The 24,790-nt window shown below is 41.5% G+C and overlaps 1 protein-coding gene and 1 long non-coding RNA gene across 9 annotated transcripts in view; one reads left to right on the top strand and one right to left on the bottom strand.

Moving 5' to 3' along the window:
- Positions 1-20,899, top strand: part of si:dkey-106n21.1 — a 177,293-nt gene extending 156,394 nt beyond the window's left edge. For 3 of the 4 annotated variants that reach the window (XR_002457770.3, XR_012400357.1, XR_012400359.1), the window contains one exon: positions 5,131-5,267. The gene's annotated coding sequence lies outside the window, so the exon portion shown is untranslated. Of the gene's footprint in view, positions 1-5,130; positions 5,268-19,498 lie in introns of those variants that run through there. The other variant, XR_012400356.1, reaches the window with a different exon arrangement.
- Positions 1-24,790, bottom strand: part of LOC141380951 (uncharacterized) — a 146,866-nt gene that overhangs the window by 92,044 nt on the left and 30,032 nt on the right. The window lies entirely within an intron of this gene.

The raw sequence follows: 24,790 nt of genomic DNA, 5'->3' as shown, positions 1-24,790 counted from the left end.
GTCCAACAGACATTACACACCACTGAATTCCACTGACGCAGACCACTAAAAATACCATATCTCCAGAGAAGGAACACAAAAGCCTGCTTGGCCTTTGCAAATGCTTATCTGGACAAAGAAAACGACTTCTGGTCATCCATTTATGGTCAAATGAAACAAAAATGTGTTTGGCCACAATGATGTAGCCTTTATTTGCCGTAAAAAGGAGAAGCCGTCAACCATAAAAACACCATCTTCTATCAAACATGGTGGTCGGAGCCTGATGTTTTTGGGGGTGTTTTTCAGTCGGTGGACCAGTGAACCTAATCACAGTAAATAACGGCAGGAAAAAGGAGCAATACATCACACTTCTCAACAACAACATCAGGAAGTCTGCCTTGAGTGGACATTTCAGCATGACAACAACCCAAAACACACAGCTGAAGTGGAAAAGAAATGGTTGGCAGACAAAACATTGTTTTGCAGTGGCCCAGCCAGAGTCCTTACCTAAATTATTATATACTAGGTATATTATTATATACCTACATATTGAGATCTCTATGGAAAGCACCAAAGCAGCTAAGCAAAGTTACAAATTTGGGGTGATGATTTAGCGTGATTGCACAGGCACCACCAAACACGTAAGCATGGTGCAAACAAACTGACACAGAGACAATAAGTATCCATGAGGAAAACCAGCTCAACTTAGACATTGTAGAAACTTGTGGATGTTCTAGGTGTTTCCCTGCCACAGATCTACAAATGTCTGATAGAGGAGTGTTGCACATTAACACCCAAGAAGAGACTACTCTAGTAGCGGGTACTTATCCCTGGGGCATGACCTTGATAATCCAATGCCAATGTTCTGTGTGCAATCCATGTTGCTTCAAAGTGAAAGAACTGTGTCTGCTTCCGAAGGCAGGACTTGCAGATTCACTACCTTGTCTTGAAAAGAAATGGTAGGAACCTTGGCACATGGCCAGGCTGGGGTCTCAGGATAATATTCCTGAATTCCAGGCACAATTCGCTGACAGAAATAGCCTCCAGGACTGCAAACCTCCAAACTGAAATCGACGCAACCAGGAGTGCTGTCTTTAGTGACAAAAATGTATATTCTCTGAAGACAGTATTGAGGTCTGAGATACAAAGAGGGCATTAATGGTTGGCAGAGGAAAGATCAGGTAATGCTTCCTGAGTGTCCTGTTATCCATTGCATCATGATGTGTAAAGGCAGTAAATAATCTGCAATGTGTAGGGTGACAGCCGACGCTCAAAGAACCCGCCTTAAAGAGGGAGCTCTAACCTGTGAAAGAAATTGTCAACTACTTCTGACAGTAGTTTAATTAAATCTGTGTCTCCTCTATGGACCCCATATGAAGGTTCCACAGAACCTCTGAATGCAGGTGCCAGACGGTGCTTTGTCCCTGAGAAGAAAGTCTCCAGGGAAAATATTAGAGACTGTAGTAGAGTGGGTTTTGGAAACCTCGTCTGGTTGGACCAGTAGTACAACCAGCAAGACCTGCTCCTCTTCCTCCCTAACCTTGCACAGTGTTTTTGTGAGTAGTCTTAATTAAGAAATTCCAGGGGTAAAAGAGTAAACAACTGGCAGTGAGTGGATTCAAAATAAACAACAAAACAACCTGAGCTACTTTGCTACTACTTGCTGCCATATCATCCAAGGATGCACCTCTACATTGTCATTCTGAAAGGCATCTTGTTAAAATGATAGCGATTCACAGAACCAGGATCAGTTGTAACTTCTATTTGGGCATGAGGAAGTGTGGGTTTAACAGCCTGTACTTCATTGTACCAAACATAGTAGAGGGTCTGTTGAAGGAACCAACTTGATTGCATCTTTTGCTAGGAGTACAACAATCTTCTAGTGTAAGACAGATGCACAGTGCTGTGCACAGTAATAAAACAATATACATGCGCCTAAACTTGAGAGTCTGTCTGGCAAACTGAACTGCATAGCCTGAGACAGAGCCTGTCCAAGAAGTATCAAGAGAGAATTGGCATATTACAGAGAAGATGGAGGTCCACAGAGATTTACCTGGCAGACTATGTCCTACAGTAGTTCTTAGCTGTTACTGGTGTTAACCACTTTTGCAGGAAATTATTCACACTTATAGAAACATGAGCCACAATCTCAGTGCAGCCATATCAATGCCCCCTCAAGGAGTACTGCATCCACAAGCAGGACACTTAAATATGTAAAACTGAATTCATAACTGCTCTCCAGAAGTAGCAAACCAACAAACCCAGAAACGCATGGCCGGCACAAGGTCTTGAAAAATATGTGTTTTTACCAGGCATGTTGCACATTTTTTAACTGTTCTTTTGTATGTGTGTTGAAATGTCACCCAATGAAGCGTTGAGAGACAGTAGAAACTTGTGAATGTGCTAGGTGTTTCCCAGCTGCAGCTCTACAAATGTCTGTTAGAGGGGTGTAGCATGTTATCACCCAAGAAGAGACTACTCTTGTAGTGGGTATTTACTTCTGGGGGCATGGCCTTGAAAAACCAATGCTAATGTTCTGCGTGCAATCCACATAGCAGCAAAGTGAAAGATCTGTGTCTGCTTCCACAAGTAGCACTTAAAGATTCACTACCTTGTCTTAGATGGGAGTGGTAGGATCCTTGGCATCTAGCCAAGCTGGGGCTTTAGGATAAAATGAGTTACGGTGCCTGCCCTGAATTCCAGGCACATTTTGCTGGCAGAAAATGCCTCCAGGACTCCAAACCTCCTTACTGAAGTCGACGATACCAGAAGTGCTTAGACATAAATTTATATTCTCTGAAGACCAGTATTATGGTCTGAGATACAAAGAGGGCATTAATGGTGGGCAGGGGGAGGATCAGGTCATGCTTCCTGAGTGTCCTGTTATCCATTGCATCATGATGTGTGGAGAAGGCAGTGACAAATCTGCAGTGTGTAGGGTGACAGCAGACACTCAAATAGTCTTAAAGGAAGGACTGAGAAGATAACTACTCAATAAACAGAAATACTTCACATAGTAGGCTCACCTCATAGAGGGAGCTCTAACCTGTGAGAGAAATTGTCAACTACTTCTGACAGTAGTTAAATTAAATCTCTGTCTCCTCTAGGACCCCATACATGTAAAGCTGTTTTTGCTGACTGTGTCCCAGGATCTCCTACTGAAATATGAACTTGCCAGTTTTCATATTAATTTCATTGACCTAAGTCAGAGTAATTGGGTCCATAAGCAGAATTATTATTTTATGGCTAAAAAAAATTAATTAAATGTCATCAAAAATAGCCATTCTAGGCTAATTCTGGCACATTTTAAAGTAATGTTTATTAATGTGCATTGACCCTGTAAACAAATAAACTAAACTAAACTAAAATCAGAAGTTTACATAATAAAGAGGTACAGGGTCTAGATTTACTAACAGTCGTTTGGCCTAAAAAAAAGTAATTGCAATAGTGCAGGAAGAAGCACCACAGAGAACAGAAAGTATGTGGAATAAAGGAGATTTTTTTTACACATTTATTGACTTAGAATGCCAGAGGAACACATTGTCAGAATATGGTTTGCCAAATATGCCATTTTTAATTTGCTTCAGGAATTAAGACGCCTTTGGAACAAAAAACTGAGTCATACCTGTCAAATACTTCTTCCCTCATATGCAATGTGATCTGTTCTCTTTGCACCTGAACTGTCAAAATATACGTCTTATGGACTATTTCACATAAATTTATATATGCCTACTGTAAGTAAAAGTAAAAATGCACACAATCTAAGTGCATGGGTGCTGTCCAGTTCTGAAGTTTTTCACTTTTGCATGCAAAATGTTTTTGTCATTGTATTGTGGTAACATTAATAAGCTTGTCTATTTTCTTACTATGTCAATTCTTTGGCTAATAAACAAATAAATAGGCTTAAATAAATATTTCATACATTTTTATGAAGTAAGCTAGCTAGCTTTGACATGAATATAGATTATTTTTGAGCACCTCAATTTTCTTAGCAACCACATGTTATTTTAGCTATCCTTTTTATAGGGCAGTTGTGGCCAGTCAAATAAGAAGTTTAGGGGGCCTGTGAGTTTGTATGGACGTTTGATACTGCGGCTTTGCCTTCAGGTATCACTGATAATTCCTTCCAAAATTTTTGACATAACATGTCAGTGCCCAACATTGAAAGTTTACTCTATTCATTACAATGGAAGAAAGCAGTGTCATAAAAATCAAATGGCAGAAACAAATAGAAAGTACATTTATTTTGACTCAGCTGCTTCTCAGAAGAAGCGTCAATCTATAGTGATTAATGTTTGGGTTCTATCACAGAAGCTGGGTTTCCTTCACTATTATATCCATTTTGATCATTGCAATTTTTTTTACTATACAAACATTTTTCTGCATAAAAAATAATCCAAACAAATTATTTTTAAATATTAAATTTTATTTGTTGTAGTTAAGTTTTGCAGTTACCTAAAATAAAGGAAATATCAACTACGATATCATAACAATATAAAGTATAATAAAAACCAACACAATTGTTAAATAAACATTAACTGCATTTAAAAACAACAAACTTATTTTAATGTACCTAATGATGCGTAATGAATTTTAAATAAGTAAAAGTTAAATATATATATATATATATATATATATATATATATATATATATATATATATATATATATATATATATATATATATATAATCAGAATGATAAATATAACAAAATTGTAAAAAAAAATAATACATACAACATAATAAAATTAAAGAATAAAAATAAATAAAAACCATCAACAAAAATGACAATGACATATTCTAACAAGTTGAATATAATTTTAATAATGATCTGGTATGTCATATGGACTTTTTCTGCCTCTACTACAACAAACATCCTGCTAATGACTGAAAACATTCCTTACATGTGTTCTCAGTGAGGAGCTTAGAGAGGGCTAGCGGGACACATAAATTATCGCCATCAGGGCCTGGAGGGTTAAAAGATACCTCTCAAGAGTCTGAAAGCTCCTGTGTTTTCTGGGGAAGAGGGACAAATGATAAAGTGACGAGTTTAACTGTCTAGGGAAATGAAACTGCAAGGTTTTAGCGGCTTGATTGAATTAGTGTCTGTCATGTACTGAAAAAATGTATCCTCTGTCCGATTTTCTCAAGGTTTCATCAATATCAAGAACAACAGGCAACAGAAAAACACAAGACGATTAAGTTACCTCTCCTACATACAGAGATGCACGAGGGGAGCTGAAGTGAAACCCGTGACAGCCTGGTGAGAGCTGGAGAAAGAGCAAAAAGCTGTAATAATATGAAATCACTAAAAGAGAGGTATGACGGTGCATTAGTTCATAGAGAGGACATAACCATAAAACAACACTCTCAAAGGAAAACGAGAGCCATTGGTCAAAGGTTGACATTGAACACATTCCTCTAAAAAACACCCAGAGGTGTTTAAATAGAGGGTATATATATGACGTTACCTCCAGCTGACTGTGGATATGCCCACTTAGTGGCAAAAAGACTGAGCAACATTTGTGTACAGAAAATCCACTAAAGCATATCTAAAATGGAGAATTTTTAGGACAGTAGTCGTCTGTACAAACGAATTCAACAAGAATCAGCCTACATTTTGTAATTGAGTTTAATACTTCTCAAATATCTTTACCATTTAGGCAGGAAAGAAAACCATTAGGTAAAATAGGCAAGACAAAGCAAAGATACAGTAGTGTGAAAAAGTGTTTTTCTCCTTAATGATTTCTTTTTTTTTTTTTCCTTTTATATGTTTGTCACATTTTAATGTTTCAAATCATCAAACAAACTGAACCATTTGTCAAAGATAATACAAGTAAACACATCATGCAGTTTTGAAATGAAAGGTTTTCTTATTAAGGCAAAATACAAAACTGCATAGCCCTGTGTGAAAAAGTTTTCGCCTGCTAAACCAAGGCTGTTTCTCAATAAGCATTCTTACCCAATCTTGCATCCTTGTGTCCTCATGTAATGCCATCATCAACGATAAAGTTCAGTTCCAAAACTAAAGAAAGAAAAATTATTGAAAGAACGTCCTTGTTAAATCTGTAACCCACATTGCCCAGGGCACGGAATGGAGACATGTTGCCTAGAGACACTTTTAGATCGCTAGATGACCAAATCAATCTGAAGAGTAAAGCTGCGGTGACACTGGACTTTTCCTCCTATAGACTTCCATTTATACGCATGTCCATTTATACGCATGCTGTAACCCTCCAACGCACGTGAATGCGTCAGACCAGAAACACGGGGTCATGCGTTAACTTTTGCAGTTTGTAGCTGTGCAAAGTTCAAGCTTGGTGAACTCTGACCTACGGAATCGCATCACTTCACTGAGTGAGACCAACCAAGGATCAAAACATGACCTCTCTGGACGGAAATTTAAAACACGGAGCAATCGCTCGCTTTTTTAATGCCTAAAAACTTGTTTATTCCCGCCCCTTTTCGCAGCGCTGTATGACAGACTTTCGCACACACAAACTCTAGTGTGACCGCAGCTTAAGAAAACAGGCTAAAGAATGCCTATGAGTTGACTGAACCCAATTCTCACAGGTGCTGCTAATTAATCAGTGAGTATATAGCCAGCACAAGAGAGCATGTCAGGCTCACTGGAGAAGCCGAACACTCAACTATCAGCTAGAGACTCAGCTGCTGTAACCCTCCAACGTCTCTATGCCCTTTAATTACCAGAATATGGGAATAATTGGGGGGTGAGGCGCAAGCTGTTTTACAGAGCTAACTATATTTTAGGGATTTTTAAAATATGTCAGTATATTGGGAAAGCGTAAGCAAATCCTGAAAGGGAACGACAATGTGAAGGCCACCTGTTACCCAAAGGTGAGACCTGGTGACAATATAAGCATATGGGCTAGCTCTATGCAAGGGGAGTGCTATATATGATAAGCTGATTAGTGAGTATGGAAGCCACGGGTCTGCCTTAGAAGTAGAGAACTGTGCCGTGGCTGATCAACGCAGAGTGGATTGTCAACGAGATCACACATAGCAGGTACTGATCCCCATCACTTGGGTAGACAAAGCCAGCAAACCAGACATTTTACTGAGCTAAGCACCCAGCTCCTCCACCAAGTTGGGTTTTGGGGGCATCACAGGAGCTCTCTAGGGTTTGCCTGATAGGGAACTCTCTAAGCAGAGCAGAATAAGCGCACATATCCCTGGTCTGGTTGGGCCACAGAGGTGCAACTAACAATACCTGCTCCTCGTCCTCCCTGACCTTGTTTCTGCGAGTAGGCTCACTAAGAGAAATGCATATTCGCACATGCCTGGGATGCAGTTGTGAGTCAGGGCATTCATGCCAAGAGTGACCTCGGTCAGAGAATAAAACAACTGGCAATGGATGTTTTCACAGGAAGCAAACAGGCCGACATAAGCTATCCTGAAATGCACCGGGGTGGAGACTCCATTCATCACCCTGTAAGCTGCTGTAAGAGTGCATTGGCTGCACGGTTAAGCTCATCCAGGATATGAATGGCACGCTGCATTTTCAGCCTCATGTAACTCTAGAGGAGCAGATGGCGATCGAGCTGAGGTATGCGGCGGGAGAGCATACCACTCATATATATGCGTCCATGCTGTCCATCCTGATCAGGCCCCCCTGCCCATGTTGGAAGCAATGGTTAAGGCGACAACATACCCTGACACATGTTGTAAGGGTACTCTGGCCCATAGAAAGGCAAGGTGTATCCATGGACTTAAAGTGAGGCATTAAAGCAAGGTGATTGCAATTCGGTGCGTGCCCACATGCCATGCCTGGGGACTCAACTGTGCAGCCATCACAAAAGTGGTTTAATATGAAGCAATTTAAGCGGCATGAGCATGGCTATGGATGTCATATGCCCATGGAGCCTCTAAAAAAGTTTTAATGTGACCATTGTATTTCTGTCAAATAGTTTCAGCCAGGATAGCACAAGCATGGCATGCTTCTTGGTAAGACGCATCGTGTCAGAGAGATAAATAATAATAATAATAAATAAATGCTGCTTAGCTGGTGGAACAGACTGTGGAGGTGAAGCAGGTCTTAAAGCCACAGTTGGACCTCTTGGCAAGGAGCAGATAAAGTGGATGGGCCTTGGGAAGGAGCAGTTTTCGGAGCCTGCTGGTAGATGACCTGTCCCATTACACTTGACTGGCCCCTGACAGTTTTGCTAAACAGACTAGCCTGGTGTTTGGGCACTTTAAAATAATGAGCCTTGTCAACATCATGCATATTTGCCAGGTATAGCCAGAGGTTGCTTTGCTGGACTACTAATGCGGCCATTGTCCTCAACAGGGCAAAAGCTGCCAACTTGGTGGTCCTGAGAGCATAGTCGGTCACCGTTCAGAGCTTATCTATTGTGCCTAAGGAGGTACCACCGTTTTGGAGCTCAGCCATTACCTACACTTAGTAGTGCTGGTAGATGGCCATAGCAGCGGTAAGCAAGGTGGCCTGGCCAGCAACATTGTAGGCTCTGGCCATGAGAGACTCAGATAACCTACACGTTTTGGACAGGAATTTTGGCCAACCCCTCAAGGTGATGATGCATTGTGGGCAAAGATTGACCATACTAGTGTTCTCTACCGGAATTGCAAAAGGACTGGGGGGAGAAAGGCTCCCTCTATGTCTGTGTAAGCTCACTGTGCATTGAGCATAAGTGCGGAGGATGAACCATCAGTGTGTCTGCCTCCCAAATTGTGCTAGGAAGGTTGTTCCAGAGTTTAGAAACAGGTAAGCAGGTGTTATGGAGTTATTGCTTGCCTCTAGGGTCTCTAAGCCTCTCTTCTATAGGTTGGCTTGATTAGTTTCAGCCATGACTGATTGGCCCATAGTAATGATCCTTAGGTGTTTCCTTTGTGTTGCCAGGGTAATGGTAATCTCCATATGAAATACCCAACTCACTTAACAAGTCCCTACTCCCCCAACGACTTGGTCTTGGTCGAAGAAGCATAGAACAACGGATGGGTGAGGAATGACCCCTTACAGACCTGAATATGCAGCCCATATCCAAGAGAGGCCATCCACATTGTTATTTGTGGTACTGTTGAGGTGAAAGCTAAGATTCTGGAGTGCAAAGAACCACCTTGTGACTCGAGCATTGGTATCCTTAATCTGGAACATCTATTGTACTGGGGCAAGATCAGTGTATGTTGTGAATTTCCTTTCCAGAAGAAAATACCTCAGCTCCAGGACTGCCCAATGCTCCACCACAGCTTCTCTCACCCTGAGTCAGCTTTTGGCTGATGTAAATGTCCTGGTATTCTTGTATCCCTGTATCTCATAGAGCACAGCACTCAATCCAGTGTGGGAAGCATTCATCTGCCTCCCATGCCTCCGAGTGGATGCATCTCTTACAGGTGGCTAGAACCTCATGGAGGCTGAACAGAAGGGCCCGGTATTGCCAGTGCCCATTGGGAGTAGAAAAAGCTTGGGTTTTGCAGTTTCAGAGACGGAAACTTGCCGGTACCCTTTGTTAAGGAAGAGTGGGGCAATATACCAAGCCCTTCCCAGGCATTGCAAGAAAGTGTCTAATCAAGGAATGGGATAGCCGTCAAAATCTGAGACTTAATTGAAGCACTGGTAATCATTGCAAAAGAGGTCTTATCTGGCTTATGGATCAGGACAATCAGGCTGAACCATGGATTCCTAAATGAAATCACCCCCAGCTTGAGCATCTTCCGGATTTCCACCTCTATAGCCTGCCGATGGGCCTCTAGGACTCGATAGGGCCATTACCAGACGATAATTCAAGGTGGCATTCAGCTGTTGTGTTGGAGGAGGTTGGTGTGACCAGGGGTCTCTGAGAACATTTCCTGAAACTGACCGACTAGGTGTCTCAGCGCTGTCTTCTGGGTGGCAGACAGCTTAGGGTTGGTGTCTACCACCATGTGTTCAATGAGTGCAAGGGCAGTCATCTTTTCCTGGTTCCCTACGCACCTCTTTAGGTTCACATTGTAGGTTTTGACTGTTTCTCCTCTTTCAGGTTGTTTCACTCAGTAATTTACAGTTCCAACTCTCTCTTCAAACTATTTATTCCAAGGACTTTGTCATGTCGACAGGAGCTTACAAGCAGCATTGGGAACCAAGACCATCACCTTATCTCCTGGCTGGAACTCCCTTGGTTGGCAGCATGGTTATAATGGCATGACTAATGGCATGACCCGGTTATCAACCACACATGCTTGATCACTGTGTGATAAACTGCCAGCTGCTGCTCCCAGGCTTTCTTGACTATGTTGAGGAGCCCCCTCCCCTTGGTTGGCATCTGAAAATGAGCTTTAAAGGGGTTAAATCCTGTTTAGGCTTGGAGAACTTCCCTTATCCCTTATCCCAGTCGTTCTTGAAGAAGTGATATTCAGTCGCCACTCTTTGGGGCATTTGCTTCATGGTCAGGTTAAACTGCTTGATGAGGACATTGGTCTCAATGTGGTAGATGGAGGTGTGGATCTGTTTGGTCTTCAGCAGCCGGCAGAGGTCAGCCATTAGCTGGGAAATGAATGGAGTACTCTGGCCGGTCAGGATCTCAGAAGGTATGCTTACCCAGCTGAGGAGCAGGAAAAGCTCTTTAGCAATGGTTTTTTTAGGTGACCTTCTTGAGGGAGACTGCTTCAGGGTATCTAGTGGCATAGTCCACAATTAACAGGATGTGGTGTTGCACCCTGCCTGACTTTGGCAATGGCCCCATGAGGTCCATCCTCAAAGGGCACCCTAATGATTGGCAGCGAAATGAGTGGACTGGGGGTTGGTTTCATGGGTTACGTTAGCTGGCAGGTTGGGCACACCTGGCAGAACCTCTTCACTAGTGAAACCAGTCTCCAATCTTTTCAATGGTGTTTTGGGCCCCTAAATGCCTTGCTATCGGATGGGAGTAAGCCAACTCTAGGATCATTTTTTCATCTTGCGGACTACCAGTAGCGGTTTTTCCTCCCCCCACCACTGGGTGACATAGTAAAGCAGACCGTTTTGCACTATAAAATGTGGGAGAGGTTGGGGAGCAACATGAACATCTTTGTCCTTTATCCGGCTGACTTGTCACCAGCAGTGTTTAGGACAGTAGCCCGTTTTCTGCTCCTTAACAAAAGAGCCCCCTTCCATGAACTGTTGGAACACATCAAAGACTGTATTTTTAAGAGGGGGACTCACCATCTCTCCCACTGTCAAACATCAAAAAGGCTGGTTGATGTTCCTCCTCAACTTTTCGTGTTTCCGTCAATGGCGTCATCCACGTGCATTGGCAGGCTGCGAGGCAAGGGTCAGCGATCTTTATAGTCTTAAACAGCAGCGGAACCAGTAAGTCTTAGAATACCCACCTACACTGGGCAGTACTCGGGTCCCATCCTGATGTTCACCTTGTGATTAGGCACATAGCGAGTATCACCATGAACACGTTACTGGGAGTGATGATTTTAAGGTTAGCCTGGGGCTTAGAATTTACTTGTGAACTAAAAATGACAGCACTTCCTGAATTTAGCAGTACATGGTGACTCTGGCTGTGAATTTCTACATTCACCTCTGGGGCTCCACGGGGCACCTCTCGATGAACAATGCAGCCTGCCAAAAATACTTGAACTGGAAGAGAAGGTAGATCTGTTGGCATGAGCTCGTCAAGCGGAAATGGCAGTGCTGGCCTGTCTACTGATTCTTTTATAAGGTGGTCCGTTCTTGGAATTGAGAAACAGCCATTATATCTGGCTGGACCACCCTTAGCAGCAACAACTGCAATCAAGTGATTTGGAAACTCATAATGAGTCCGTTACAGTGCTCTGGAGGATATTTGCCCACTCATCATAGCAGAATTGTTTTAATTCTGCCACACTGGAGACTTTTTAGGAACCAACTTTAAAAGTCTCTGGCGTCTGAGGGTGTTTAGAGTTCCTGGAGAAGTTCTAACATGCCCAGATGTTACAAACTTGATTTTGAGATTTTCTTTTTGATTAGAAACCTCAAATTTTTCAAAAATGCCGAAGTTGTATTAGCACTGTGCTGCAAAGTGTCTTTATTTAAAGTGCAGAGTGAATTAGAATACTCCCAGCCCTCTAACCCTCCCCCCCCCCCCCCCCAAACACACACACACAAATCAAGCAAAACACAAAATTCACAAGATATTTACAATTAGCACTTATATAAAATAATAATATTTATTTAACTTTTCACTCAATTCCACAACCTTGCTCCTACACGACCAGACCATACTGCACTAACCCTGCCCCTTTTATAGAAGAGAATCTGGCATGGAATGGCTCAAACCATCACAATAAGTAAGTAGAAGGTAAGTATTTTATAAACATTTTTGTAAGTAGTTTATACAGGTTTTTGTATAAACCGCATTTGTATCACTATACCCATTTCCACAACATAATTAACTGTATTCAATGTTCTCAAGTTTTATAAACGCTTTTCATTTAATTGTCCTGGTCAATCTTTCCTCCCTGCACATAAACCACATAGGATCTCCAGCTGACCGACCACTTTGCACATGTGCAGTAAACACTTGCACATAAATGACTGCGTTGGGCTTTATGGACCCTTTTGTCATCCGTAGCTGTTGTGGCAGAGCCCAGAAGATCTGTGAGACGAGACAAACAAACACAACTGGACAACAGGTAAGAGAATATGTTTGAGTGAAGGTGTGACAGAATTATTCACTTGAAATGTGTGCATGTATGTCTGAATGTATGCAATCCGGCAGCAAAGCAACTCCAGTGTTCACCCTGTATTTGGATAGATTACAGTGTTTAAATGAATCTGTGTGAAGAAAAGTTTATAAGCAGTTCTGCTGCAGGCCAGTGACAACCTCCTTTGTCACACCTGACATTTGTGCTTTTTTAAATTGGTTATAAATATACAAGTGGCTAAAGTCTAGTACCACTGTAAACAGCACAAACTGGACTACATAAAAATATTAATAGGAAATATTTGTGTCGCTAGTAAAAAACTAATATTTTTAAGTCACTAATATAACTCCATAAAACACACACAGAATATTTGTTCAAACACTTCTTAGTTTACGCGCCTAGACATGGTTTCCTGAAGGAAACAAGACGCTGTGTAACAAGTGGATGCAATGGAAACTATTTATAGAAGGACTGAAGCACATGTGTAACCTCTCCAATCTTGATTGTTGGGTCAGCATATCATGATGTGGCAACGTGTGACATCATCACAGTGACATGTGATGACGTGTCGTCATACCAGGTGCTGAATATACAGCTTCAACTTCAGTTTTCATCTAACAGCATTGCAGGCTTGTAGGGAGTATGGCAACACTACACAGCATCTTGTTCCCTTCAGGGAACCATGGTTACATAAGTAACCTGAGAGGTTTCCTCTCAGGGAACTCTATGCTGCATGCCAAATACATGCAATAGGAATAATATCCAATAGCCATGATTTCCGCTACATTCATTCTTCCGTGGTGGGGCGCCACACCAAAATTCATCCCCCCACGGCTACATTACAGTTTTTAATTCAAAACATTCGATCGGTTTATAAATAGCGGGTTATAATCGCACCAAAAACGTATTTAAAGGTAAGTGAATTATAACAAACAAGGCGTAGCTTTAAGTTATGATGAACACAGTTTCCATAATTATATTTTATTTATAGATAAAGGTCTGTGGCTCTGCATACAATGACTTTATCTTGCTGGAGTTTATTGCCGTTTCATTTGACTTCAGGACGCATTAATGTCGCTCTGTAGTTCTATTGGAGACATTCATAAATATTCCTAGCAAATCTAATAAATGTTGGAGATATACTCGTTACATAAACGCAGTAAATTACACGTCAGCAGCATTTATTTGAGAGCGTGAGAAAATCTGCACTTCAGCAGTGTATATTTGAGGGCGCGCAAGAAGTTTTGTGCACGGGCAGAGATTGACATGTACGTAGGCTATTACATAAATGCGAAATATCAACTTAATACTGCGCCCACGACATTTGTCAATGAAATAAAGCCACATGTAGTGGTAGATCTGTGTAAAATGGGCAGCTCTGTGGACGTATGTGTCAAGGGGCCCTCACAGAGCACATAAAAATGAGCTATTCCTGGTCTGGCATCACAAATGGAGGTGAATGAAAGGTCTGCAACACCACTGGTCAAGACGCATTTGTGGGGACCTTGGTAATGTACCCTGGTCTGGGGTACAGGAAAACTTTGACCATACCTGGAGTGAAGTTTTGGAACAATTGCTACTTTGTGGTGTATAACCTTCTCATAGCGGGAGCTCTGGAGATAAGTATGGTCTGTCAACATTCATAAAGGTGGGCCCCCTTAGAGACCAGACCCCAAGTTTCCAAAAATTCAGACGGGGTGCACAATCTACCCATCTACCTGGGATAGAAGATCTATCCTGATTGGGATCTCCCACAGGAGGCTATCTAGGACAGACACAAGGCCCAAAAACTGTACTCAGGCCAGCCAGTATGGCACTAATAGCCGTAGGCAGATCTCGTCTCACCAACCCTCTCCAGAACTCCCAGGAGCACAGTGATCAGGGGAAAGGCATACAGACAAAGCCTCAGCCACATCTGCACCACAGCATCAAGCATAAGGGGTGCTGGATTTGTCTTAAGAGATCTACGTCGGCTTGCCAGATCTTTTCCATTCTCCACCATCTACAGGTGGAGCCTTCATTCACCAGGCCTCAGCTCCCTGTCTGTTCCCACATTCCGATGGCCTGGGATGTATACTGCTCGAAAAGAAAGCAGTTTCCCTTGGCTCCAAAGGAGGATTTGCTGGCCCAATATGCACAAAGAGCATGTCCTGAGACCTCTCTGATGGTTGCTTTAGGAGACCACTGATGTGTTGTCCATTCTGACAAACAAATCGCAAAGGGCAGAGTCCAAACGCATTAAGGGCGTGTCAGAATCCACTTTTACTTTTTTTAAAAGATTTTCTTAATGAGTTATAGGTGTGTTTTGAGAATAAACCAATCAGAGTCTTATTTCCCATTCCCTTTAAGAGTCAGTTGCGTCGCGCCATGGTGCATTTGCTATTTACATGGAGATTTTGTAAGTGGAAAAACTGAACGCTTCACTAGAGAGAACAGTTAAACAGAGCATCTACAGCATGAGAATGAGAGATACTTTGTTATGGTCTAAAAAAGACTATTATAGTTTCTCAAAATAGCAATGCGCCAGCAATGGACCTCAAACACGCCTCCTATTTTAGACCAGAACACCTATGGGTGCACACATGAGTGCAAATGCATTTGCAATTTAAACAGCATGCCGCAAAACGTCAAAACGACTCTTGCACCAAGCTGAAACCAGCAAACAACAATTGCATTGCGCCGGGTGTATGATAGGGCCCCTGGTGTCCCCTGACATTGGGGAGAAAGTTTTTTAGTCCTAAAAACACTGCCATCATCTCATGACAATTGATGTGCCACAGGTTATGGTATCGATACAGGGAGGTCGCTCACCAGCCAGTGCAGAAAGCATCAGTTGTCAGAACAACAAAATGACAAATTGCACCCAATACTGGGCCCTGGGACAGGATTCAGTGTTTTCTCCACACTGCCAAGGTTTGAGGTCATTGCTGTAAGATCTTGATTGTACGAATGGGCTCTCACCTGGGGAAATCCCCCTGGCTTTGAGCTACCACTTTAATGGTTTCATGTACAGCAGACCAAACGGTACTAATTTGGATGGTGCGGCTATTAGCCCTAACAGTCTTTGAAACTGTTTTACAGTGATGGCCTGGACTGGCTTGACTCTGCTTTCGGCTAAGAGGAACAATTCTATCCGAGGTGGGGGCAGACTTTAACCTATTATTGTGGAGTCCCAAAATACACCTAAGAAATTGGTTGTCCTCGTCGGTACAAGCACACTTTCTGTTCTGCCACAACCACTTTGAGCAAGAACAACATATTAACCAGTCGTGTAGATAATTGAGGATTCATATTCCCTGCATACAAAGAGGTGCTAGAGCCACCTCAGTAATCTTTGTGAAGTTCCAGTGTGAGAGTGCTAGACCAAATGGAAGGACTCAAAATTGACACTTTTCCCCCGAATGCGAACCTCAGGATCTTCCTGTGTTATGAAAGAATGGATACATAGAAGTATGCATCCTTAAGGTGTATTATGACAAACCAGTCCCCAGATTAAAAATGTGGGCTGATTGTACTGAGAGTCAATATTTTAAATCTGATTATTTTGACTACTCAATTTAGCTGTCTTAAATTGAGGATTGGCTGTAATCTTCCATCCTCTTTTGGAACTATGAAGTAACAGCTGTAAAAGCCTGAGTCAATTTTGAGATTGGGTACATGTTCTATGAACCACTTGCTCAGTATTGAGTCTACTACTTGTTCCATTACCAGAGCCTCCTCAGGTTTCACTAGAATGTGAAGCACCCCGCTGAACCAGGGTTGGCAATTTTTATAGTGAGCAGGATCCACTGCAACACATTTGCTGAACATCTTCCATATGGTCTCCACCACCAACAGGGAGAGTCTCCATTTCCTGGTCCTCAGCCCTTGCTTCGACAAGATGTCTGCTCCAACATTCAGATGGTCTTAGATGTTCCTTTGGAACTATGAAATAATGGCTGTAAAAGCCTGACTCGATTTTGAGAGGAACACATTTTTGAGGGAAACAATTTTTTCTTGCACAATAGTTAGTCTCATCTTGTTCTATTGCCAGGGCCTGCTCGGGTTTCACTCAAATGTGAAGCACCCATCGGCGCAATAGCCTAGGGGTTAGTTAGTCGACATACGGTGCTGTAGCACTTCAGGGAGTCCCGAGTTTAAATCCCGGCTCGAGGACATTTCCCATCCTAACTCCTCTCTCTCCCACTTCGCTTCCCGTCTCAAATACTGTCCTATCCACTTAATAAAGGCAAAAAGGCCAAAAATAAATCTTTAAAAAAAAAACAAAATGTGAAGCACCCCATTTAACTGGGGTGGGCAGTTTAATAGTAAGCAGGACCCACTACAAGACATTTGGCAGGAGTTCCCATTGTGCCAGAAATGTCTCTGGTACTAGCCTCTCAAGATTGGCCTTTGCATTTTCCAAAGGAGCTTGGAGAAATGTAGTGACTGGCAGATAACTGCTGAATTAACTGCTCTTAAACCCTCTGTAGATGGGGTGGGGGGCACTCTTGTGCTGCAGCCCTTGGAGGGGAGCAAATAGAGAGGGGGTATCACTAGCTCCGTTTCCACAATCGCGCCAAAAGTGAGCAAGCCAGGGCGAGCCAAGGCCAGTCGCGTTTTCACTGTCACTTCCGGGGCCTGATCGTGCCAAAGCGGGGCTTTTTCGGGGCCAGCAGCCGGCCTTTTACAGCTCGCCGAATACCTTGGGCCAAAGAGCAAAGCTGGGGCTTCGGGGCAGAGTGAAAAGGACAGGCGGAGTTTGCCTGAGTCTGTTAAAGATGGCATATGGTCATTACACTAGTTTCCGACTGCACACGAGTACATGCGGCAAACAAATAAATTAATAAGGGAAAGAAAGCGTATAGCTGGTCAGTTTAAGATAGGCTATTCCATAAAAACAACTTATAGGCTAGGGGTCTTTTTGCTTATAATCGCCCTTATGTTTCCCTTTTAAATGTAAGGCTGTTGCATAAAAAGTTTTAATTTGACTTTTCCTTGCTGCGTCCTCCTCGATGATTCAATAGTGCATAATAATGTTTACACCATATTAAAGACACAGCAACCAGTAAAGGTTGTCGAGAGTTTTTGTCAATTTTAAAAAGTGCATTTGCGTTTGTGCCAGATGCGTGTGCATTGTGAGACCTGTGTGTTTGTGTGTGAGGCCGGGCGAAAGAGCGCTCGCTTGACAGCTCTGTTGATGACTCGACCAGCTTTTTTCTTTTTTAATTTATTTTGGAGATAATACAAAATATGAATACAACAGAAATACATAAAACTTTTACAAACGTGTCCACTTTTGGAGGCTCAAAAAATAGTGTCACACCTCAATAAAATAGCCTGAGCTATATTGAAATAATTTAAAGAATTAAAAATATCAGATATAAGCGCAACAGATATGGCTATATTTTATTAGTCTACTTGCTCTTATGTGCTGAAACACTTAACACGATGTCTATCAAAACAAGGATGTTATAAAATACATTTCATACCGAGTTATTACCAGATAATTTCTGTAATTTTATATTATGGATCGGTGCACTCACTGCGCTGGGTCCCTCCGTTAGTGGAGACCTAACAGTCGATGCACAATGCCAACAGTCACTCGGTGAGTGAACAAATATAATAAATGGAAACACACAGGCCTGTGCATATTGACATATAATGTAATGCTGTACTGTAACATGTCATTTGTTTGTTTCGGTTGTCTTCATTTTATTGCTCTCGTGATTATGCGATGGTGTGCTTTATGTGCCTGATTCTCACTGAAGTGGGCGGGTTGCGTGACGTTTTGATTCGGAGGACGTTGCGTGACGCGCTGCAAGCTATCAGCCTGACAGTGGAAACGCGACATGATTTCGGCCTCACTGCTCAATCTCCCGGGCGATTGGCCCGGCCCGGCCCGATAAAAGCCCTGGCTCGCACTGGCCTGACAGTGGAAATGTGGCTACTAGGGGCTACTGCAGCCTACATTGAAATGTGATAGCGCAAACTATTATTACTAATGCAGTAATTTACACCAGGGAAGACAAAGGTCCACATAACTAGCTGCATGATTGGCCATGTGGGATTACACATTTATTTTAACTCTGTTGCAATTAAAAGTGTTCATTGGGCATTAATCTAGCATTATAATTAATTCAGAATGATTCTAAGTTATTAAAGTGATGATGAAAGCTTTGATCACAAGAAAAATTAGGCCTACTTTAAATCAAAATAATATTTCAAAGTCTTTTATGTATTATTTTGTTATATATGTTATGATTATCAGTGATTTATCGGCTGCAGATTGTTAACAGACTACAAATCTGCTATAGACTACAGTCATGCACCACACACACAAAACTAGTTCTTGATCATGACTGATTGCATACACACAGCCGGAGGATTGTCATAGACTGATTACATGGACTTCAAAAACAGCACAAACACACATTGTTGCTGGGTCTTGTTAAACTGTGATGTTAAAGGGTGAACATTACGACGCGTTTTCCTTGCCTTCCGTGTTTTTGAACCTTGCTTGTTTTATTTGTTTATTTCTGTATGCTGCCTGCCTTTTGACCACAACTCTGGATTGCCCGTATACATCTGTTTGCTCTTGTGTTGACTGTTGCTTGCCTGACCATTCTGCAAACAAACGTATCATAAATTTCCATCTGCGTCAGGAAGCCTGGTCCATTGAGGACTACGTGAAAGACTTTATTGATTTGGTACATCAGTCATCTATGAGTGAGTTATGCCTAATGAGTTTCTTCCGTGGAGGACATTCTGAGCCACTGTACTCATACATGCTATTGCATGAACCTTATTGGACGTTAGTGTTATGTTGATCTCGCATTGCGACTAAGTGGGCCCCCACTTCACTGTTGACAAGGTGAAGGAGGAAACCCCTAAATGTTTTTTTTTTTTTTAGGGGGCCGGGGCGATAGACCGCAAGACCTACTGGTGATAGGGTTTGCTGCTCAACCCAGTAACAAGATGGCCACCTCAAGTCCACTAGCTTACAAAATGGCTGCCTCCAGCCCTCCAGCTCACATAATGGTACCTGCCAATCTGTCACCACTCCATGATGGCTTCCTGTTCCAAGTCTGTTCCTGCCATCGTTTCTGTTCCAGTTTCTGAAATGCCATCACCTGAGCCACCAGAATGGCCACCACCACCTGAGTTGCCAGAGCTGCTGCTGTCACCACCAGAGCTTTTACTGCCAGAGCTGCCAGATCCTCTGTCCATGCCAGAGCTGCCAGATCCTGCATTAGTGCCAGAGCTGCCATATTGAATGCACCAGATCCTCCTGAATTCCCTGAATGACCAAGGGCGCCAGATCCCTCTGAATTCCCCGAACGGCCTGAGGTGCCAAATCCTCCCGAATTCCATGAATGGCAAGGGGTGCCAGATGTGTGACCTCCCAGAGCTGCCAAAGCCTCCTGACCCACAGGGGTGGAATGAACTGCCAGTGTCTCCTGAACCCAAGCCTCCTAACCCACTGGGGTTGAATGAAATGCCAGTGCCTCCTAAACCTACAGTAAGCTTCCTGATCCTCTGGGGTATAATGAACTGCCAATGCCCTCTAAACCAAAGCCTCCTGACCCACTGAGGTTGAATGAACTTTCAGTGCCTGCTGAACCTGAGCCCCCACATCTACTGCAGCTCCACGCTCCAAGCCCACGGCATCTTCACGCTCGAGGCCCTCTGCAGCTCCATGCTTCAGACCCTCCGCAGCTCTAGGCTCCAGGCCCTCTGCAGCTCCATGCTATTGGCCCTTCACAGCTCCATGCTCCAGGCCCTCCGCAGCTCAGTGCTCCAGGTACACCTCCCCTGCATGGTCCTGGCCCTCTGTCCCTCCCATTGTTTTGCTTCTGCTCTACCTCCCTCCTGGTCTGTATTTAGAGCGTATGGAAGCCACTCCTAGAGGGGGACTCTGCTATGAGAATCAGTGATCTAGCTGCTGCAAATCGCTAACTGACTACAAATCCACCAATTATGGACTACAGGATCCAGTCATGCACCATACACACAACCGGTTCCTGATCATGACCGACTGCAAACACACTGCAGGAGGATGGTCAAAGACTGTTAAAACAGCACATACTAACACATTGTTGCTGAGTCTTGTACAACTACAAGTTTTTCATGCCTTGCCTCTGTTTTTTAACCTTGCTTTGTTGTGTTTGTTTATTCCTGGTTACTGCCTGCCTTTTGACCACCTGCCTGTTTACTAACCAACACTTTGGATTGCCCATATACTGCATATGTTTGCTTCTGTGTTGACTTGCTTGCCTGACCATCCTGCTAATAAACCAATGTTTGGATCCTCACCCCTGTTGTCAGCGTCCACCTCATGTTAGAATATATTTGCAGCCCTAGAGCTCACCCACACCAAGGGGACGCCAAAAAATTACCACCAATGAAATCCAAATTGTGTTGTCACCTTGCATTGGATCGCATCTAGACAAAAAAGCTGCACATGAACTTGTCAAATCCACAGAAGCCAGTAGGCTGTTTTCTTTTTCCTCAAAGGGAAATTAAACTTCCGATGTGCAAAGGCAAGTATTGCCGATGTGCACAGGCAAGTAGCATTTTGTTGCATTTTCATCGTACATGTCACTCGCCACAGAGAGATTTGCTTGGGCAAATATATCTATATAATCTAATAATTCATATCTGCAAATATTTGAGAAATGTAGCATAATTATTGCTGGTCTCTTTGTCAATTTTTGGCTTAAATTGTTTACCACTTACGTCACTTCACTACACTTGTAATTCATTACTGAAAAACCAATCACAGCACTGTCTTCAGCTGATAGCCAACACTGAGGCAACAAGAGACAAGAGAGCTAGCCTGACGGATACATATATTGTTTTGATGTAAATATATACACAAATAAAAATAGACCCTTTACAGTTTTCAAATCTGTGTTTGCTTAATCAATATGATAAAAATAAGTCTTTTAAGCTACTTTTATGGATTATGTGCATTTGTCGACCACAGGGGGTAAGGTCATGCCACAGCATCTCAAACACGTTTTCACAAAGAGCTATGTTGTTTGGGATTTTGTTTTCTCTTAATAATAAAAACCATAATTTGAAAACTGCACCACGTGTTTACTTGTGGTATCTTTGACTAATATTTTAGTTTGTTTAGTGATCTAAAACATTAAAGTGTGACAAAAATGCTAAAGCATGGAGCAAACACTTCTTCACACCACTCTATGTTGTAGATTATATTGACAAACATTCAAAAATGCAAATGATATAGGCACAACTTAGCAAGTACTTATTTACAATAGTAATTTACAGTAGTTGCATCTAGAAGTTGTTCCTGAGGCTTATTAAAACATTGCTGATAGTTTCAGTTTTTGTATCTCAACTTCAGTTGATTTTAAATTTGACATGCAAATGAAAACACAAATAAAAAAACAAACAAACAAAAAAAAACTTTGCCTGAGGTTACTATCATTATGGGTTCCTCAACTGTCAAGTCCAACTAAATTTAAATTATACTGTTAAACTGTTATACTGGTGTTTTTGCAGCTGCAGATATTACAACCAGACACTTTTACAAAAACATATTTAGCCACTCAAGGGAGCGAGTTCATGTGAGAAAGTGACATTAATACACACACTCTATACAGGTTGTCTCTATTGACCTATCGATAAGCCCTGCCCCCCATAGTAACTGTTGCTAATTCGGACAAACAAAGTTGCTACCTATTACTGTGATGACTTTCAGTGTGAAAATCAGGTTCCAAGTGGTTTTTGATACATTTTGGTCATAGAAAGACGAGTAGTCGAAACGGAGCATTCAAGTGGGACTTAAATATGCCCTAGTGGGATAAATAAAATATTTTAAAAAATATTATGATGGATAACAAGATTATTTTAGAAGTGAATGTTTACAGATCACAATGCAAGCAGGAGAAGTGTTCAAAGCAGTTAAAAATATCTAACAAGACTGTTTATGTAGCGCACCATAAATTTCAAGTAATTTAAATTGAACTCACCATGCAAGTGGCTAACAACAATTAATGTTAGCATGAGCTAGCTATCATTAGTCAACCATAACGTACAGTGGCAAAAGCTGCTACTACGTAACTACTCCGTTTAAACAATTATAAATGTCTTTATCAGCGTAAAGGAAAACAACTTTCCCAAAACAGAAGTATACTATTCATCTTCTTTAGGCCTACATTTCAAATAAATTCTATTGCCCATCCTATCAGGATACCTGTATTATTACCTGGATTAGTATTAAAAATACCTCAGGCACAAATTTTTACCCGTTTTAATCCAACACCATTAAACCAAAAATATCTAATGCTTTCTCTATGGCACACAATCCTAAAGATGTCTCTGTTCAGGTCTCTGTGTAACTCATGCTTAACTGCCATTGGCTCATCTGCCAATTATGCAGGTTATTTGATTAAGTGAAATGTGGGGTAAAAGTATAGAGTTGTATAGGTCCAATGGCACAACTTGCTCATGTCGTGTCAAGAGGTAGACTCATTCTTGGGATAAACTGTCAGTTTTATTTTTAAGTTAAAAAACAACATAATTGGCCCATTTGTTAAGATCCACCCCGCTCGCTTCATCAGACAATCTTGAAGAATGTCCCACAGGAATGACAGACGGAAATTTTGAAAAAGATTTCTGTAAACAAAGCCATTTTGAGCCAGCAGATGTGCTCAAAAAATTGCCCAAGAGAGAAAAGCAGATTGTATATTATCCTTATGTAGACTGGAATTAGTTACTGCATAATGTAAATGTGATATTGGGAGTTTGTTTAATAGGCAATCTATAAACAGGAGTATAATAGATGTGATAATGAAGATGTATTTGACTACAATTGTTTTTATTACTTTAAATATGTGAACTGTTTTGCTAAATTCTTATTTATCTGTTGCCAAATGTATTAATAAAAATACTGTTTGTATTAAAGTCACCAGAAAAGAACATAATACAATATGATTATATATATGAGTTTATATAAAATAAATATTTTACCTAAATTGCTACATATGAAGTTAGCAAATGTCATAGGCAAAGTTGTTGTTTTTTTGTTTTTTTTTTGTAATGAGCACTTTCATAACTATAACAAAATAAAACCTATGAACTGTGAATTGAAGGTGATACATGCTGTGCTTCCACATCGAAACCTTTTCGAATGAATTGTAAGAGGAAACATTTCTCTGTGCCTCAGAAATCCAAAAACAACTATGAACTTTGTGCTGTAGATATTAAAAACAGACACTGACTTCTGCATGCTATATCAGGCTACTATTGGGTATTAAATCATTTTTAAGTTTTTACAAACAGGAAATCATGCTCAATTTTTGTATGATTATGTATTTGAAAACAATTCAGATGAGACTGACATTTATTGGCTTTAATTATACAGTTTAATTCAATTATGTGTTTGAATTGTAACTTAAAGAGTGATTGACTTTTTTTAAATAGTGATTGTTAGAATATTCCAAGTATGCATATTGCTTCCTTACATTAAAATGTTCCGAATATTAAAGCTAATGCCTAGAGCAAAATTCAACTTTGGAAAGAATCTAGTTCATATTTACATATGAATATGGGCTTTTGGTGTCTACTAGTCTTACCTTCAAGTAACTCTTCTTAACTAGTGGGTAACTTTATTAAGAATTACATTCTCCCTTACTAGCTAGTTTTAGCCCGAATACTGCTGTAGATGTCACTGTTTACCTCAGTGTTGGCAGACGTCTGTCAGATTCGACTATACATGTCACACAAACTAGAGATACGGACACATTTGAGCTGCATGTTAAATGAAATATAAGGTTAGTATGAAACTAAAAAATGCATGTGAGGATGAAACGGAGGGTATTATTTTAATGTTACACAGTATTCCCTGTTAACAAAAACTTTGACCGGTCAGCTGCGCTTCCATTATAATAACAGAATTAAAATAAATTATTCGTTTGCGTCAAGACGTTTGGATAAATCGTGTGTAATGTAAGGTAAACGTTTTCCAGAACAATCACTAATGATTTGTGTAACGCCTCAGGGTGAAAAAAAGCACCGCGCAGCAGATAGCCTACTTTACAACAAAACATATCGCAAACTATTTGCAGTCTGGACGAGCCGTAAACAAGCGACTAAATTCTGCGAAAATAAGCAGGAAAACATATCCATTAAATAAATCTCGGTTGGACGTTTAGATGGTGATTGTGAAATCGAT

Source organism: Danio rerio, chromosome 25 (genome assembly GCF_049306965.1).
Source record: "Danio rerio strain Tuebingen ecotype United States chromosome 25, GRCz12tu, whole genome shotgun sequence".
Lineage (NCBI taxonomy): Eukaryota > Metazoa > Chordata > Actinopteri > Cypriniformes > Danionidae > Danio > Danio rerio.
The sequence above is the reverse complement of the archived record's forward strand: the minus strand, read 5'-3'. Positions and strand labels throughout refer to the sequence as shown.